The following is a 16957-nucleotide window of genomic DNA, read 5'->3' as shown; positions in this document are numbered from 1 at the left end:
TCATTCCATTCCACCAATACTGACGTCTTAAATTGTGATACATTTTAGTACCACCTAAATGAACTATAAAGCGGGAAGTATGAAACTCCCGTAGAACGTCCTGTACAATTGGTATATTATCCAGTGATATAGTAATCTCCTCATCCATTTCCTCCTCCGCATAAAACAAATAAGTACTAGTAACCTCGTTAGAACGAGGCATAGCAATTACGTATATATCCTGACCAGGTATGGTAAAAACAACAGACCTATCATAACAGTTAACTTAGGCATAGTAGTGAGATAACCAATCCATCCCAAGTAACACATCATAAGTGTGCATGTCCAGGACTAATAGATTGGCTAAAAATTTGAGTTTACCAATATCTAGTGTCAGAGGCCCATCACTCTTATGTAAAATGGTAGTATTGCCTAAAGGTGTAGAAATCCCCTGAGGTCGATCGCATACTCACGTCATCATCCCAGATAAAGTAACAAAAGATTTAGATACAAATGCGTGTGTAGCACCCGTATCAAATAAAACATGACCCTGTTAACCATGAATAAGAAACATTCCCTCAACAACCTGAGGTGCCTGAACATCCTATGGCATGGGGTTGTTAATGAGTGTTGAATATAAGCATATTCGAGCCCCTAAGTACATATATGTTAGTACCTAAAGTGATACTTCTATCCATAATTAGACTAATTTATGCTTAATGTGTGTTTGCAGGTACTTTCCCAGATAAATGGTTAAAACTAGGAATTTATGATGATATCGAAGCTTACAGAGTCGTTGCCGGTCATTCAGAGCAAGCCAAGAGCTGAATTAGTGAAGTTTGAGGCAATTCAAGCCTTAGAGCTCGAGCCCAAGTGTTGACGCTCGAGCATCACAACAAAGAAGAGAAGAAAAGTCAACAAAGCCCAAATACTTGAGCATCAGTACCTTGATGCTCAAGCGTTACTTCAGGGTGCTCGAGCCTTGACTCTGAAGCTTGAGCATGAGGCGTCGAAAATTAATGAGTTAATTTTAATTGAAGGCTATGCTCCCAGGTCTCGTGCCTCACCTCCATGATCAAGCATTATCCACAAAGGATCAAGCATCATCCATTGATGCTTGAGCATTGAGCCCCAGATGCTCTAGCAATGTTAAAGGAGTCCAACCCCAAAAATATTCTAATTGTTGAAGAAAAAGACACTTCAGAAAATAGTTAAAGAAAATTGGCTAAGTGTCAATGTGATGATCCAACACTATCTCCTGAAGCTCGAGCATCTATCCAAAGAAGCTCGAGCATTGATCCTGATGCTCGAGCATGAACCCTAAAGCTCGAGCATTCGTTCCTGAAGCTCGAGCATTCCATGACATGTCAGATTAAAAGCTGCAAGATTACTCTTTTTACCAGCCGTATCACATCCCAGTTAGGCTAGGAGATCTAAAAGCCCACCAAATACATATTTTCTTCTATAAAAGAAGGCGTAAGCCTTAACAGAAGGGTCCGAAATTTCAATTGCTTTTTAGGGTGTTATTCAGAAGGCTGAATATGTGGTGGCTTTTAGGGTTTTTACAACATTCAAAGTGCAGATCATAAGAAGAGAGGTGTCATCCATGACATTGGAGATGAATTCAACACAGACGAGATCTAACCTTGTCATGAGCAGTTAAACCCTCTCTTAGGGCACTGATGTAACCTAACGTTATATTATGGTTTGTTTGTTTTGACTCTGGGTTTATTTTAATATCTAATATTTTCTTGATTATATGACTATGAGCACTTGAGACAACTCAAGTGGTTTTTCATGCTTTAGTAGAATATAAATTGTTATTAACTTGTCTTAGATATAATAATTTATGTTCTATTCTCAACCTACCTTGTTATACGGTATCTGGTGGAGCCCTGCCGGACACAAGAATAGAGGTCATATAATGGTGTTCCAACGTATTTTACAAAAGAATGTTTTCATAATCTATACTTAGGAAAGGTGGTTCATTCGTAAAGTAGTTAAAGTAGGTAGAGTAGGTAGACGAATAGTCCGCGCTAACCGCAGATAGGTTATGGTTAGCTAATTTTGTAAAACATCTTTCTTTAAACTCTGAACTGAACGAATGTTATTGAGTTCAATTCATTTGAACACAAAATTGGTTAAAGTCCCAGAGTTTATTCTATTGACCATAGTATAACGATTGTGGTGAAGTTAAAGCCCTAAGATTTTCCCTCTCTTATCATTCAATTTAGTTTAATTTGCTTTAATTTAGTATTTTGTTTAATTCAAGTTTATTAAATCGTGACAACCAACAAATTTTTCCAACCAGTTACCTATAAACCAATAAAACAAAATTGAAAACTGAATACAAATCTCATCTCCCTGTGGGTTCGACATCCTCTCTACGTAGAACTATCCTACACAATATCATTCAATTGCAAGAGACGCATCAATTTTTAGCGTTGTTGCCGGGGAGATTAGTTTTTATTTTAGTTTTTAATTAGTTATTTTGGTTTACCGGTCTTCAGACTTTCTGATATCTTATCTTACTTTTTTTTCTTTTCAGGTACAAGTTAGCAGTGAGAGCAAAGACACTTAAGGGAGAAAAAACTTCGATTTATTTAACCTTTTTTGTGAGTTCTTACTGTTTTCTATTGCTTGGAATATTTTATTTTTGTTACTGTTAGGATTAGTGGAACCAGTGCATGTTAACACGCCATAATCGGACAACACCTTTAATGTATGATCCTAAAATAGAGAGAACTCTTAGACAATTAAGAAAGCTTAAAAAACATCTAAATTCGATAGGAAGTTCTTCTGTTAATATGGCTGAACTACGTAATGCACCGGGTAATAATGGTAATGGGAATGGAGAACAGGTTCCACCTGTCCCTCCACCACCACAATTGAGGGACTATTTTATTCCTACCACATATACTTCCCCTTCGTGCTTTGTTTTTCCGGATGCTGATGCAACCCATTTTGAGATCAAACCAGCCATGATCCAAATGCATCCTACCTTTCATGAGTATGAAACAGAGGATCTTTTTAAGCACTTGGATGTGTTTTTGGAATTGTGTTCAACTACCAAGTTGACCACTCTAACCAACGATTCATTCAGAATGCAACTTTTCCAGTTTTCTCTCAAAGACAAAGCAAAAACTTGGTTGCAGTCCCTTCCAATAAATTTCATATCTACATGGGACATGTTGTAACAAGAGTTCTTGAAGAAGTACTACACTGTGGGTAAAACCACACAACTGAGAAGAGAAATCATGGCATTTTCCAAAATCCCTGGAAAACAGCTCTATGATGCATGGGAGAGATATAATGATTTTCTAAGAAAGTGTCTACACCATCATATTGCTCAATGGCATTTAATACAGATTTTCTATGATACTCTTACAAACTCATATAGAAATATGGTTGATGCTTTCAGTAATGGAGCTTTTCTGCGTAAGAGTCTGGCTGATGTTTGGGAACTATTTGAGGCCCTAAGTGAAAACTCAGTGCAACATGCTTCTTCCTCTAGGTCTAGGTCTTCACCGGGAATGCATAAGATTGAAAAACTTTATGAGGTAGATAAATCTAGTGAGTTAGCCGCTCAAATAGAAGCCTTGAACTGTAGGTTCAATTAAATTTTATCATCTGGCTTTGCTCCTGTTACTAATCTACAAACTGCCTTACCCAAGGTAGTTTGTTCAATCTGTGTTAATCTAAACCATTTTGCTGACGCTTGCCTTATGCTGGGACAATCATCTGAGATCCCATAGGAGCAAGTGAATGCTGCATTTTCTAGACAAGCCTAGAATCCATATTCTTCTACATACAATCCTGGCTGGAGAGATCATCCCAATCTGTCATAGCGTAATCTAAATCAAGGAAACACTGCTCCCCAATCTCAGGGGTAGTATCAAAATTCATCCAATCCTATGCCACAAAATAATTCTTTCAATCAATCTGGGATTTACCGTCCACCTGAGTTTAGAAATCAACCCATTCAAGCTCCTAATCTTCCACCTCCTCCCAAAAATTCTGCGTTTGAGGAACAACTACTCAATGCTCTTGTTGATCTGAAAGCTAATACCCAACTTCTTAATTGTCATTCTCAAGCCATAGCAAAGCTAGAGGCACAAGTTGGGCAAATAGCAAGTACTCTATCTCGAAGAGATGATGGAAAGCTGCCTAGTCAGCCATTAGCCAACCCGAAAAGGCAGACTTACTAATTGATGAAACCAATTCCTCAGGTATTCATCATGAGCAAGTTCAGGCTATCACTACATTGAGGAGTGGTCGAGTGGTTGATAACCAAGTTGAAAAAGGACAGGAGGAGAAAGAAAGGCTTAGGATTCCCATAATTCCTATCATTCATAATCCACATCCTAAGGTGTTTCCTCAAGTACTATTCCACAATCCACAAAAGGAGTTGAAGATGGAGTCACTTCTTCATCTACTCCTAACCCTGAGAAAGCTTATGAGCCAAAAGCATCTTATCCTGAACGTCTCAAGGAACCCTCCCACTTTGGTAAACAAGGGGAGAAAATTCAAGATATAATGGAGGTCTTTAAACAGGTCAAAATCAATCTTCCTCTGCTCGATTCTATAAAGCAAACTCCAGCCTATTCTAAATTTTTAAAGCACTTGTGCACTCTTAAGAGAAAATCAAAAAGCCAAGTTCCTAAGAAAGTTTGTCTCACCGAGCATGTCAGTGTTATTCTTATGTACAACATTCCTCTAAAGATTAAAGATCGTAGACCTCCTATAATTTCTTGCACCATTGGAAACAATGTGATAGAGCAAGCACTCCTTGACCTTGGAGCAAGTTTTAATCTTATTCCTTATTCGGTGTATGAGAAGTTAGGTTTGGGAGAGTTAAAACCTACGTCAGTTGTTCTACAGCTTGCTGACCATTTTGTCAGACAACCACGAGGTATTGTTGAAGATGTACTTATAAAAGTGGATAAGTTCTATCTTCCGGTCGATTTTCTAGTTGTTGATACAGAACCAGTCCACGATTCCAAAAAGTATATTCCAGTCATTCTTGGGAGACCTTTTCTATCCACAACAAATACTTGCATTGACTGTAGGACTGGAGCCATGGATTTATCTTTTGGAAATATGAAGGTTAAACTAAACATCTTCAATGCTATTCATCATCCCCACGATGACAGTGAATGCTTCTTCCTTGATGTTATTGATGAGTTGGTTGAGGAATCACTCCCAACTATTTTATCTAAGGATCCTTTAAAGCTTGTCTGAATCACTTCAACTATAAAGATTTCGATATCGATGCTTCAATAGCTGAAGTGAATTCTTTACTAAACTCCACTCTAATCACAAATTTTCCTCCATGGAAATCTAGGTTATAGCCGCTTCCACCACTTTCTAGTACTCCGTCTATTCCTTCTTTAGAGTCTCCACCGAAGCTTGAGCTTAAGCCACTACCGGAAAAGCTCAAGTGTGCTTTCTTGGGTTTAAATGACACCCTTCCGGTGATCATTGCTTCCAATCTTACAAGTTCCCAAGAAAGTAGTCTCTTAAAAGTTCTTGAGCAAAATAAAGAGGCTATTGGGTAGAGTGTGACTGATTTGAAAAGAATTAGTCCCACAATTTGCATGCATCAGGTTCATTTGGAGGAGGATTCTCGAACATCTCGGGAACTCCAACGAAGATTGAATCCTAATATGAAGGAGGTAATTTTGAAGGAAGTTGTGAAGTTACTAGATGCGGGAATAATCTACCCCATCTCAGATAGCAAGTGGGTGAGTCCTACTCAAGTAGTACCCAAAAAGACAGGTATTATAGTAGTTGAGAATTCCGAGGGTGAATTAGTTCCACAGCGCACCACCTCTGGATGGCGTGTGTGTATTGATTACCGGAAACTCAACTCCGCTACTAGAAAAAATCATTTTCCACTTCCAATCATTAATCAGATTCTAAAGCGATTGGCTAGGCAAAGCTATTATTGCTTTTTAGACGGTTATTCCGGCTATAATCAGGTGGTCATTGATCCTAAGGATCAAGAGAAAACTACTTTCACTTGTCCATTCGGTACATACGCCAGTAACATTCCAGAGGTGTATGATGTCTATCTTTTCGAACATAGTAAAAGTTTCTCAAAGTCTTTATGGATGACTTCTCTGTTTTCGGGTCTACATTTGAAAATTAGCTTCAAAATCTTTCCCTAGTGCTTCAGCGTTGTAGGGAAATGAATCTTATTCTTAGTTGGGAGAAGAGCTATTTTATGGTTTAAGAGGGCATTTTAGGACATATCATTTCAAAGAGAGGTATTGAAGTTGATAGAGCTAAAGTAGATTTAATCTCTAAGTTGCCTCCTCCTACCTCCGTAAAGGGAGTGCGATCATTTCTTGGGCACGCCGGGTTTTATCAACGCTTCATTAAAGATTTCAGCAAGATTTCCAGTCCTTTATGTAATCTACTTGCAAAGGACGCTCCTTTTGATGAGTCATGCCTTGAAGCTTTCCAAAAGCTTCGCTCTCTTCTTTCTTCAGCTCCTATCATGAATCCTCCGGATTGGGCTCTTCCATTTGAGATTATGTGTGACGCATCTGATTATGCTATGGGTGTTGTCTTAGGACAACGAATGGATAAACTTCCTCATGTTATCTACTATGCGAGCAAAACTCTGTCGGATGCACAGTTAAATTATACCACTATTGAAAAAGAGTTACTTGCAGTTGTTTTTGCTTTGGATAAATTCAAATCATATCTATTAGGTTCCAAAGTCGTAGTCTATTCTAATCATTCTGCTTTGAAACATCTTCTGTCCAGAAAGGAAACCAAACCCCGTTTGATTCGATGGATCCTCTTACTTCAAGAGTTTGATTACGAAATCTGGGATAAGAAAGGGTCAGAGAATGTTGTTGCTGACCATCTTTCTAGAATTCTAATTGAGGATACCTCAACTTCACTTCCAGTTTGTGATTCCTTCCTGGATGAACAACTATTTGAGGTTTCTCATAAGGATTTGCCTTGGTTTGCTAATATTGTGAATTACCTCGCAATAGGCAAAATTCCTTTGTATTGGTCAAAGTAGGAAAATGATCGATTCTTCTCCCAAATTAAGATGTACTATTGGGAAGATCCTCAGCTATTCAAATACTATGCTGATCAAATCATTCATAGATACATTCCTAAGAATGAGATTCATAGTATTCTGACCTTCTATCACAGTTTGACATGTGGAGGTCATTTCAGTGCAAAAAAAACTGTAGCTAAAATTCTTCAATGTGGTTTCTTTTGGCCTTCACTCTTTCGGGATGCATATGTATTCTGTATGTCATGCCTTAGATGTCAGCAACTAGGATCAATTTCTAGAAGAAATATGATACCCTTAACTCCAATCTTAGTTATTGAGGTTTTTGATGTTTGGGTATTGATTTCATGGGTCCTTTTGTTCTGTCCAATAAAAATGAGTACATTCTTATAGCAATTGACTATGTGTCTAAATGGGTTGAAGCAGTAGCTACTAAAACCACTGATCACGCAGTCGTGGTGGAGTTCATTCAAACGAACATTTTTAGTCGGTTTGGTATGCCACGAGCTATCATTAGTGATGGGGGTGCTGTAATACCCCTAATTTTAAAAGGATAGTCTCGGCCTTTAGTTATTATTTTTATTGTATTTTTGCATGATTATTTGGTTTAATTCTTTTATTTAATTGTTTACCTATGTGTCATGTGTTTTAAATTGAATTAAGTGTTTTTGTGTTTTAAATTGAATTATAATTATTTAATTGGGTTTTTAATTGAAATTAATTAGTTAAGTGGATTTAATTATGTAATTGTGTTTTTCCATTTAATTCTGCTTTAAGTTACAGTTAACTTTGGGCCGACTAGGTTTAGAATTAGGGCTCTGTCTCTGATTAAACACGGATTAGGGTTTATGTTTTTACGCCTATATATATATGGTTACTCTGTATCAAGGGTTGGAAAAACAAAACCCTATTCACGTACCCAAGATACAGAGAGGGAAATAGAGAGCAGTTGTGGGGTAAACAGAGTGAGGCTTAAGAGGAAGTGTACAGAGAGGACCAAGGAGGTTGAGTAAGAATTAGAGACTGAGTTATAGGAAGCTTGGCGGCGTTCAGAATTGCCGGAAAACTTAGAGACGACACAGGGATTTCAAGATTGAAATCACAGGCAAGTTCTTCTCTTTCTCCTTCCCTTTGGCTTGTGTTCTGTGCACCTAGACAGTCTCTAGGAGATTAATTGGCCTTAAACTGAACCATGCATGTTTGATATATGATTTGCTTGATCGTTTTATCTATGCAAAATTTATTTACAAAATAATTATAGCGCGTATGTTTTCTTGACTCTGTTTTGGCATAACGTCCCACTGTTTTAATTTTTATTTTGAATCTTACTGAAATCAACCGAGGTCTGATTGGATACTAGATGTAATTTAAGACTTCAAATTTAGAATTGGAGGAAGAACAGAGGGGTTGGGATAAAACTGACGTTGCAATTTAGTTTCAGTGCCGTTCTTCAACAACGCTAGTTTAAATGGCCTGATTAAACTATGTAATTACTATCAAAACTATTGTAAACAATCTTGGGGAATGCTTCTAGACTAAATTATGAGTCCTAAGTTTGGTTTTAAAAACTAACAGAGGGTTAGGAATAAGCCGGAGAAGGAGCACAAGAGCTGAAACACGCACCGGGGACGAAGGCTCACACAGGAGGTGAGAGCCGGCTCCATGGAAGTGGGAGCCGGCTCCCACAACAAAGTGGAGCCGGCTCTAGGGAGTCCTAGAGCCGGCTCTAGGCTGGAAAAGAGCCTGCTCCAGATTCTGGAGCAGGCTCCCTTGGTATTTTTGGTTTATTTTACGATTTTTTTTAATTTTCTACATACTATGTTCACTGTTGGAGCATGGAGACTGTTGGAATGAATTTGGAACTTTACAGAGGGATCAAGGAATGAATTTTGAGTGTCATTAAGACCCTAAATTGAGTAAAGTTTAATTCTAAGTTCTCGGGACAAACAGTGTAAAAATTAAGGCACTTAACAAATGGAAGTTGAATTAATTGTTGAATTAAAATTCAGCAATTTGATGGAACATAATGTGTTTATAAAACTTGTTTTAGAGTGCATTCAAGTGCATGATAAGGTCATTTAATTATTAATTTTGATCTATGCATGCTTAGGAGGCTAGTTGCTGAATTATTAAATTGTTTACTGCAACTATATGGTTAATGCTTGGATTTAAACTGCTGAAATATTTAAACAATCTTCTGAATGGTTTTAGCAATTTATTGGTTAATAATAGGATTATTTAACCTATTCACATGCATGATGGAGTCCCTGACATATTAAATTTGGTCTATGCATGCTCTGGATGTTAGTTGTTGATTTGTTAAATCGTCTCCTGCAACTATATGGTTAAATGCTTGGATTTAAATTGCTGAAGCTTTAAATAGTTTTCTGCAATTGTTGGATGGTAGTTTTTGGTCTGTAAATTATTGAACTGTTATATATGTTATAATTTACATGGATATGGAGGATGGTATGTACCGGTATGGGACGGTGACATACTAGGGACGGTTTAGCTCAAAACGCATAAACCTAACCTAATGGATTAATGGAATGGATTGAAAGATATCGAATCCTAATTGTGGCTAAATCAGATCAGCTGTAAACAAGTTGGATGACTTCCTGGATTAACGGATGGTAGTTAAGTCATATCAACTGAATAAGTTGAATGACTAACTAATTGGTTTATTGTATGACAGTTTAATAAATAGTTGAACTGCATACCCTTGGATTTGGACGGACTTTATATATATGGTTATGGCACCACGAGTTGAGCTTGAGTCTCAGACTCGTTGGTTAGGGTGCGTATATGCAGTGGATGCGTAGCTAGTTATAATAGGTTGAGGTGTACCCTGTTAGGTCTAGGTACTCATGCCCACCTTTGGGTGCGTATTCGCATGTTGCCTTCTATTCAGGTTGAGACCCCTATTATAGACTGGTGAATGTCCCTTAGTGTGGATATATTTATACGTATGGACTAGATAGATATTGTGAGGTGTCTACGGTGTATCTGCGTATCGGGTCACGGTATGGATTACAGTTAGATTAGAACTTGCTCGTGGGTCTGACCCACTCCTTTATTATTCTTTTCAGGTACAGGACGGTTCCAGCCTTAGAGCTTGATCGTGCTTGTCGAGGACAGTCTCACCTTCATCTGATTACGTAGGACTTCTCTCGATATTTCTAGCATTATCTATTTTCAGTTTTGAGTTTCAGTTGAACTTTTGGTCAGGGGTCCATCAGTGGATTCCCAAGTTGTAACCTTGAAGTTTTGGAGGATTGGATTTTAAATTTTCAGTTATACATGGAGGATTTTACAATTAATGTTACTTTCAGTTTTATTCCATCACTTTTGTTTCATTTTGTCATCTGTGTTCGCTTTAAAATACTTTAATTGTTTGATATTCCCTCGGGTTTGGGGCTGGGCCTGATCAACCCGTGTCTCGGATCCGAGGGGTATCACAGGTGCTCATTTCTGTAATCGGTATTTCCGTACCTTAATGCAAAGATACTCTGTCACTTATAAAGTTGCTTCTGCTTATCATCCTTAAACAAGTGGCCAAGTAGAAATATCCAATCGTGAAATTAAGAGAATTCTTGATAAAACGGTTAAGCCAGATCGTAAGGATTAGTCTTTTAGACTGAACGATGCTTTGTGGGCTTACCGTACTGCATATAAAACTCCGATTGGTATGTCACCTTACCGTCTTGTCTATGGTAAAGGGTGTCATCTTCCTGTAAAGTTAGAACACAGAATTTTCTGGGCCATTAAAAAGCTCAACTTTGATATGACATCTACTAGTTCTAACAAGAAGCTTCAATTGACTGAGCTTGAGGAATTACGTAATGATGTTTATAAGAGTGTTAAGGTTTACAAAGCAAAGACTAAGGCATTTCATGACAAGCATATCTTGCGTAAGACTTTTAAGCCTAGGAAGAAGGTTTGGTTATTTAATACACGACTGAAATTTTTTCCTAGAAAGTTAAAGTCACGTTGGGAAGGTCCATAAATGGTTATTTCTGGTACACCTTATGGTGCGATAGAGATACAAGGTCAATGGACAGAGACTTAAACCCTACATAGAGGGTAGTGTGCAGAGAGGCACAGTTGAGCAGTGGAACTTTATAATCCTGTTTACTTGGACTAGAGAGATCAGATTTTCGTCGAGCTATCGACGTTAAACTTAGCATGTTGTCGAGCTATCGACGTTAAACTTAGCATTTGTATGTTGTACCGTAGTTTATTTTGATTTTTATTTCTGTAATTTTAGTATTTTCTTTTCTAGATTTTAGGATTATTTTAGTCTTTATTTCGGTATTAGGTTTGAATAAAATAGGAAAAGAAAATAAAAATTGAAAAAATCCAAAAATTTGTCATAATGCTCGAGCATGCAAGTTGAGGCTTGAGCATCAGCAACTACAGGCTCGAGCATCAGTACCTTAAGCTCGAGCCTTTCATCACTGTAAGATCTAGGGTTTTCAGCGGCCATGCTCGAGCATCCCAATTGATGCTCGAGCCTCTGCACTTTAAAATAAAAGAAACCCTCGAGCCATAGATGAAACCCTCGTGCCTTTGCCTTCTTTCGTCCCCAAACGCTCCCAATTCTCTCAAATCTTTTCATTTTCTTCATCTATATCATCTCAGGCTTCGATTGTCCTCAAGAGGTAAGAAATTTATTATCTATTTTTGATTTATATAGATATATATATATGTGTGTGTGTGTGTGTGTGTATATATTATATTTATATATAATTTTGCACACCATTCTTACATCAAAATACATAGAGAGAATAATTTAATCATCTAGAACAATTTCTAATGCCTATAATCATCCACAAACTTGCAGAAATTCCGAATCTCACTCGGATTTGATGAACATGAGTTTGGTTAATTAGAGGTGTATTAAGCAAATATACGAAGTTGTGGGGTTGTTTGGTGATACAAAAGGAGTATTGGGGTGGTGTTGTTATGATTTGGAGTGGTTTTGGAGGAGAGTTGAGGGTGATTAGCTTCGGTTGAAAACCAAGAAGCTCGAGCCTTCATATTGAGGCTCGAGCATTTTCTTGCAGCAGGCTCGAGCATCAGGACATAAAGTTTGAGCATTAGCTAGTATCGGGCTCAAGCATCAATACCTCAGGCTCAAGCATTGGAGCACAGAGTTGGGGGTTTAGCTTGGATATTATTCTTAGATTATAGCGATGCCGAGACAACTGAGGCAGAGAGTTGTTAGGACACCGGCGATAGCGTTAGATGATGCATGGCGGTATAGCAAGATCTACGATGAGACAGATTTTGTTATAGAGGACTTTCAGAGGCATCGTGATACATGTTGGGCAGTGGAGGCCCTACAGGCTCGCCAGCTTTCTGGGTTCTTGAGGCATCCAGCACAAATTTCCTTCCACAGGCTAGTGCAAGCTTTCTACCACTCCTTACAGTCCCATGCAGAAGACGAGGAGGAAGATAAGGAGGACCACTTCATAGCCACTGTTGAAGGCATACAGCTGACAGTGAGCTGTGATACTATTGCTGCAGCTATGGGTTGCCATCACAGGTGCCCAGCCGCTCTTATGGACAGATTTCCACCGATTCCCCCGAGCATAACTCGGGAGGCTACGGTCCTTGCTTTGGGCTAGGGGTGACATGCCTCCACCTTAGAGACGATCCAGAAGTCACAGCTTCCTAGATGTTTTTGGTTTTTGGATACAGCCCTTGTGGCCAATGCTCGCCCTATCGGACACAAGATAGTGCGATGTGCTGAGATGGTGGATGTGACCTATGCATTCCACGCCGGCTACTGGGTGTCTATCCCCCAGTTAGTTTTGGTACAGCTCTGCCGGCTTTATGAGGAGATGGGAGAGGCCTAACGCCCTCCTATTCATCATATTCATTTTCCTAGATCTGTAAAGCAACCTCGTAGTATCATTGAAGATGTACTAATCAAGGTGGACAATTTCTACTTCCCGGTAGACTTTGTGGTTCTAGATACTGAACCAGTCCATAATCCAATAAAATATATTCCTGTAATCCTTGGTCGGCCTTTCTTAGCTACAGCTAATGCTTCAATTAATTGCCGAACCGGGGTGATGGATATTTCTTTTAGAAATATGAAGGTGAAGCTTAACATCTTTAGTGCTTCTCAACATCCTCAAGGGGAATATGAGTGTTTCTCTCTTGACATTATTGATGAAATGGTTAAAGAATCTCTCCAATTTTATTTTAAGTCAAGATCCTCTTGAAACTTGCTTGGCTCATTTTGACTTCGAAAATTTTGATATTGATCAATCCAATCGTGAAGTCAACTCTTTGCTTGAAGCCAAAGTAATCTCGGACTTTCCTCCTTTGAAAGTACCAAAGGAACCTCTTCCATTAATTTATAGCACTCCTCGTGTCCCTTCATTGAAATCTCCACCTCAACTTGAGTTAGAGCCACTTTCGATTAATCTCAAGTATATATTTCTTGGTGTAAACAAAACTCTTCTGGTCATCATTGCATCAGATCTTTCAAAAGACCGAGAACAAGAGCACAAAGAAGCTATTGGTTGGTCAGTGGCTGATTTAAAAGGAATTGACCCTTCCATTTGCATGCACCGTATTCTTTTAGAGGAAGAAGATAAACCTTCCCAAGAGGTGCAGCGTCAGTTAAATCCTAACATGAAGGAGGTTGTCATGAAAGAGGTAATAAGGCTATTAAATGAGGGAATCATCTACCCCATCTCAGATAGTAAGTAGGTAAGTCCCAATCAAGTTGTTCCAAAGAAGTCTGGCCTCACCGTTGTTGAAAATTCAGCGGGAGAACTTGTGCCACAACGTACGACTACTGGTTGGCGTATGTGCATTGATTACAGAAAACTAAACTCTACAACTAGGAAAGATCATTTTTCACTCCCATTCATTGATCAAATCCTAGAAAGGTTAGCTAGCCAGAGTTACTATTGTTTTCTTGATGGCTATTCTAATTATAACCAAGAGGCTGTAGATCCTCAAGATCAAGAGAAGACCACTTTCACTTGTCTTTTTGGAACTTTCGCTTATCGTAGTATGCTCTTTGGGTTATGTAATGCGCCGGCCACTTTTCAAAGATGCATGATGTCCATATTTTCTAATATAGTCGAAAAATTTCTTGAAGTATTCATGAATGATTTTTCTGTCTGTGGATTTTCTTTTGACTCTTGTCTCCATAATCTATCACTCGTCCTTCAAAGATGTAAAGATACCAATCTAATTTTAAGTTGGGAAAAAAGCCACTTCATGGTGCAAGAAGGGATTGTCCTGGGACACATTATTTTGTTTTTCCTGAATGGGATGGTATTATATACAAAAGAATTAAGTACAAGTGCATAAGGAGGCAAACCTCCTTTTACAATTCAAGAGCTACAGAAAGCCCTTTTTCCAAAACATACTAGAGAAATAAAAATTACTTAAACATAAAACAATTAAAACATAAGTAAAAAATCTTCTAAACTAAGTTTGAGATAGGACAAAACTTCCCAAACAATAGACTTAGCAACAGCCGAAGCTTGATCTTTATTTCCTTCATGAAGCACATTATTTCTAACATTCCATATCTTCCAAACAGTGGTTGCAAATATTGCACTCAAAACCTTTGTCTTAGTAGATTTAGTAAAAATTTGCAGACAAAACCAGTCCACAACTTGCATCAAAGTGTCATGCACTGGCAATTCCATTTGCATCAAACTGAAAAGATCCTGCCAAGTAGCCTGGGCATACTTACATTTATAGAAAAGATGATCATTTGTATCCAAACTCAACCAACACTTATGACAAATTGAGGTCAACACCATTTCACGCTTCTGCAGATTCACCAAACTGAGATTCCTGTTATGTAGAATGATAGAAACCACCACAGCAACTCTAGGTCTGTAATTTTTCCAAACTAAATCACTCTATTTCTGAACTGGTCCGAAATACCTACATGCAATCCAAGCTGCTTTCAAAGAAAATTGAGAGTGTTTCCAAGAAATCAAATCTGTCCCAGGATTAATGGTAATCCTTTGCACCACATCTTTGAATTCCAAAGGCAAATAATCAAGAGCATCCCACCTGCCATCGATAATAATGTCTGCTACCATGAGATTTCTATCAACTTGTCGAAACTAGCAGCACTATATTTCTGAATTAATGACTGATTCTCACACCAAGGATCTGTTAACAATTTGAAAGTCATACGATCACCAATTTTGAAGTTTGCATTGTCCAATACAATCTGTCGAACCCCTATCAGCTGTTTCCAAATAACAGAGTCACTACATTTTGGAACCACTGTCCAGAAAGAGCCTCTCTTTAAATACATTACATGAAGCCATTTAATCCACAACTTATCTTTCTTCTGCACAAAATCCCAACATAAAGTAATTTTTGTAGCCATGTCAATTTCCTGAATTCTTCGAATATTGAAACCCCCCTCTGCTACAGGTAAGGTAACCTGACTCCATTTGAGCTGAGAAATCTTCTTTACATCTTGTTTGCCACTCCACAAAAAGTGTTTAAATCTTCTTTCAAGTCCAATCTTTGTTGCCCAAGGAATCTTAAAGCCAAATACCCAATGATACTAGTATGAAAATAACACTGATCTAAGTAATTCAATTCTACCTACAATTAACAAATTAATAGAATTCCAATAAGTCAATCTAGAATTAATCTTATCAATCAAAGGACTAAAATCACTAGATCTTAGGCTCTGGCTAGATAGAGGTAATCCTAAATATTTAAAAGGAAACTTTTCAAGCTGAAATTGCAGCATGTTTGACAATCTTCTTCTGCGTTTCACGGATTTAGAAAAAATAACTGAGCTTTTATCTTTGTTAACTTACAGCCCTATAGCCTCTTGGAACTTCTTGAAAACATCAGAAATGGCTTTGGCAGTGGGAATGTCAGCTTTAACCACAATTAGCAAGTCATCTGCATAAAAGGCATAAGAAATCTTCAAATCTGTCAATGCTACAGCTTTGTATAATTTGATCCTACCCTCCTCTATAGCTTGCTCCATTAAATTACTAAAATATTTAGTAATGAAAGAGAAGAGAAGAGGATAAAGGGGGCACCCTTGTCTAATTCCTCTAGAAGCAGAAAAGTAACCAGTTGGAACTCCATTGCAAAGAATGGAAAACTTTGAGGATGAAATACATGTAGTAATCCAATTTATCCATTTATTGCTAAACCCAACCACCTGCGACATCCTTTGGATAAAACCCCATTCCACAGAATCATAAGCTTTTTTCAAATCCACCTTCAAAGCCATAGATGGATCAACATGCTTCTTCCTAAATCCCTTGGTCAGATCAGAAACCAACAATATATTATCATGAAGTCTTCTATGCTTGATGAATGCTGATTATTCAGGGCCAATTAAGTTTGGGAGAACACTACTCAATCTGTTTGCAATAACTTTAGATATAACTTTATAAACCAAATTACAAAGTGCAATAGGTCTATAGTTAACAATCTTGTCCCTATGATTAGGCTTGGGAATGAGAGTAAGAAAGGTAAAATTTATACCTTGAGGCATGTTTCCAGAATTAAAAAAATGATATACAGCATTGATAAGCTCTAGACCAACAATCCCCGATAATGTTGAAAAAATCTTGCTGGAAACCCATCAGGGCCAGGTGCTTTGTCCGGATTAAAATGCATTACAACTCCTTTAATTTCTTCTGCAGTGATGATCCTATCAAGACTATCACTATCTTCAGTAGACGGAACCTTCCTAGGAGGTCGAATCTCCCCCTCCAGCCCCCCTTAAGACTGATAAAGATCAATGTAAAACTGAGCTAACCATTCCTTAATAATCGTAGGATCTGAAGAAATCTCTTCTGTTCTATTTTGCAATTGAGTAATAGAATTGGCACATCTTTTTTGTCTAACCACATTATGGAAAAAAATTGTACATTTATCTCCTTCTTGTAGCCATTTAATTCTGGATTT

The 16957-nt window shown here is 38.0% G+C and overlaps 1 non-coding gene across 1 annotated transcript; it reads right to left on the bottom strand.

The window, feature by feature from the left end:
* Positions 1-3218: 3218 nt before the first annotated feature.
* Positions 3219-3325, bottom strand: LOC132275683 (small nucleolar RNA R71). The gene has a single exon (XR_009470704.1). It is a non-coding gene; the product is annotated as a small nucleolar RNA R71 (small nucleolar RNA).
* Between the last annotated feature and the right edge of the window lie 13632 nt (positions 3326-16957).

The sequence above is a fragment of the Cornus florida genome, unplaced genomic scaffold (assembly GCF_030987335.1).
Source record: "Cornus florida cultivar Cherokee Brave unplaced genomic scaffold, ASM3098733v1 CherokeeBrave_3.0.0_Hap2_Chr09, whole genome shotgun sequence".
NCBI classification, from domain to species: Eukaryota; Viridiplantae; Streptophyta; class Magnoliopsida; order Cornales; family Cornaceae; genus Cornus; species Cornus florida.
The sequence above is the reverse complement of the archived record's forward strand: the minus strand, read 5'-3'. Positions and strand labels throughout refer to the sequence as shown.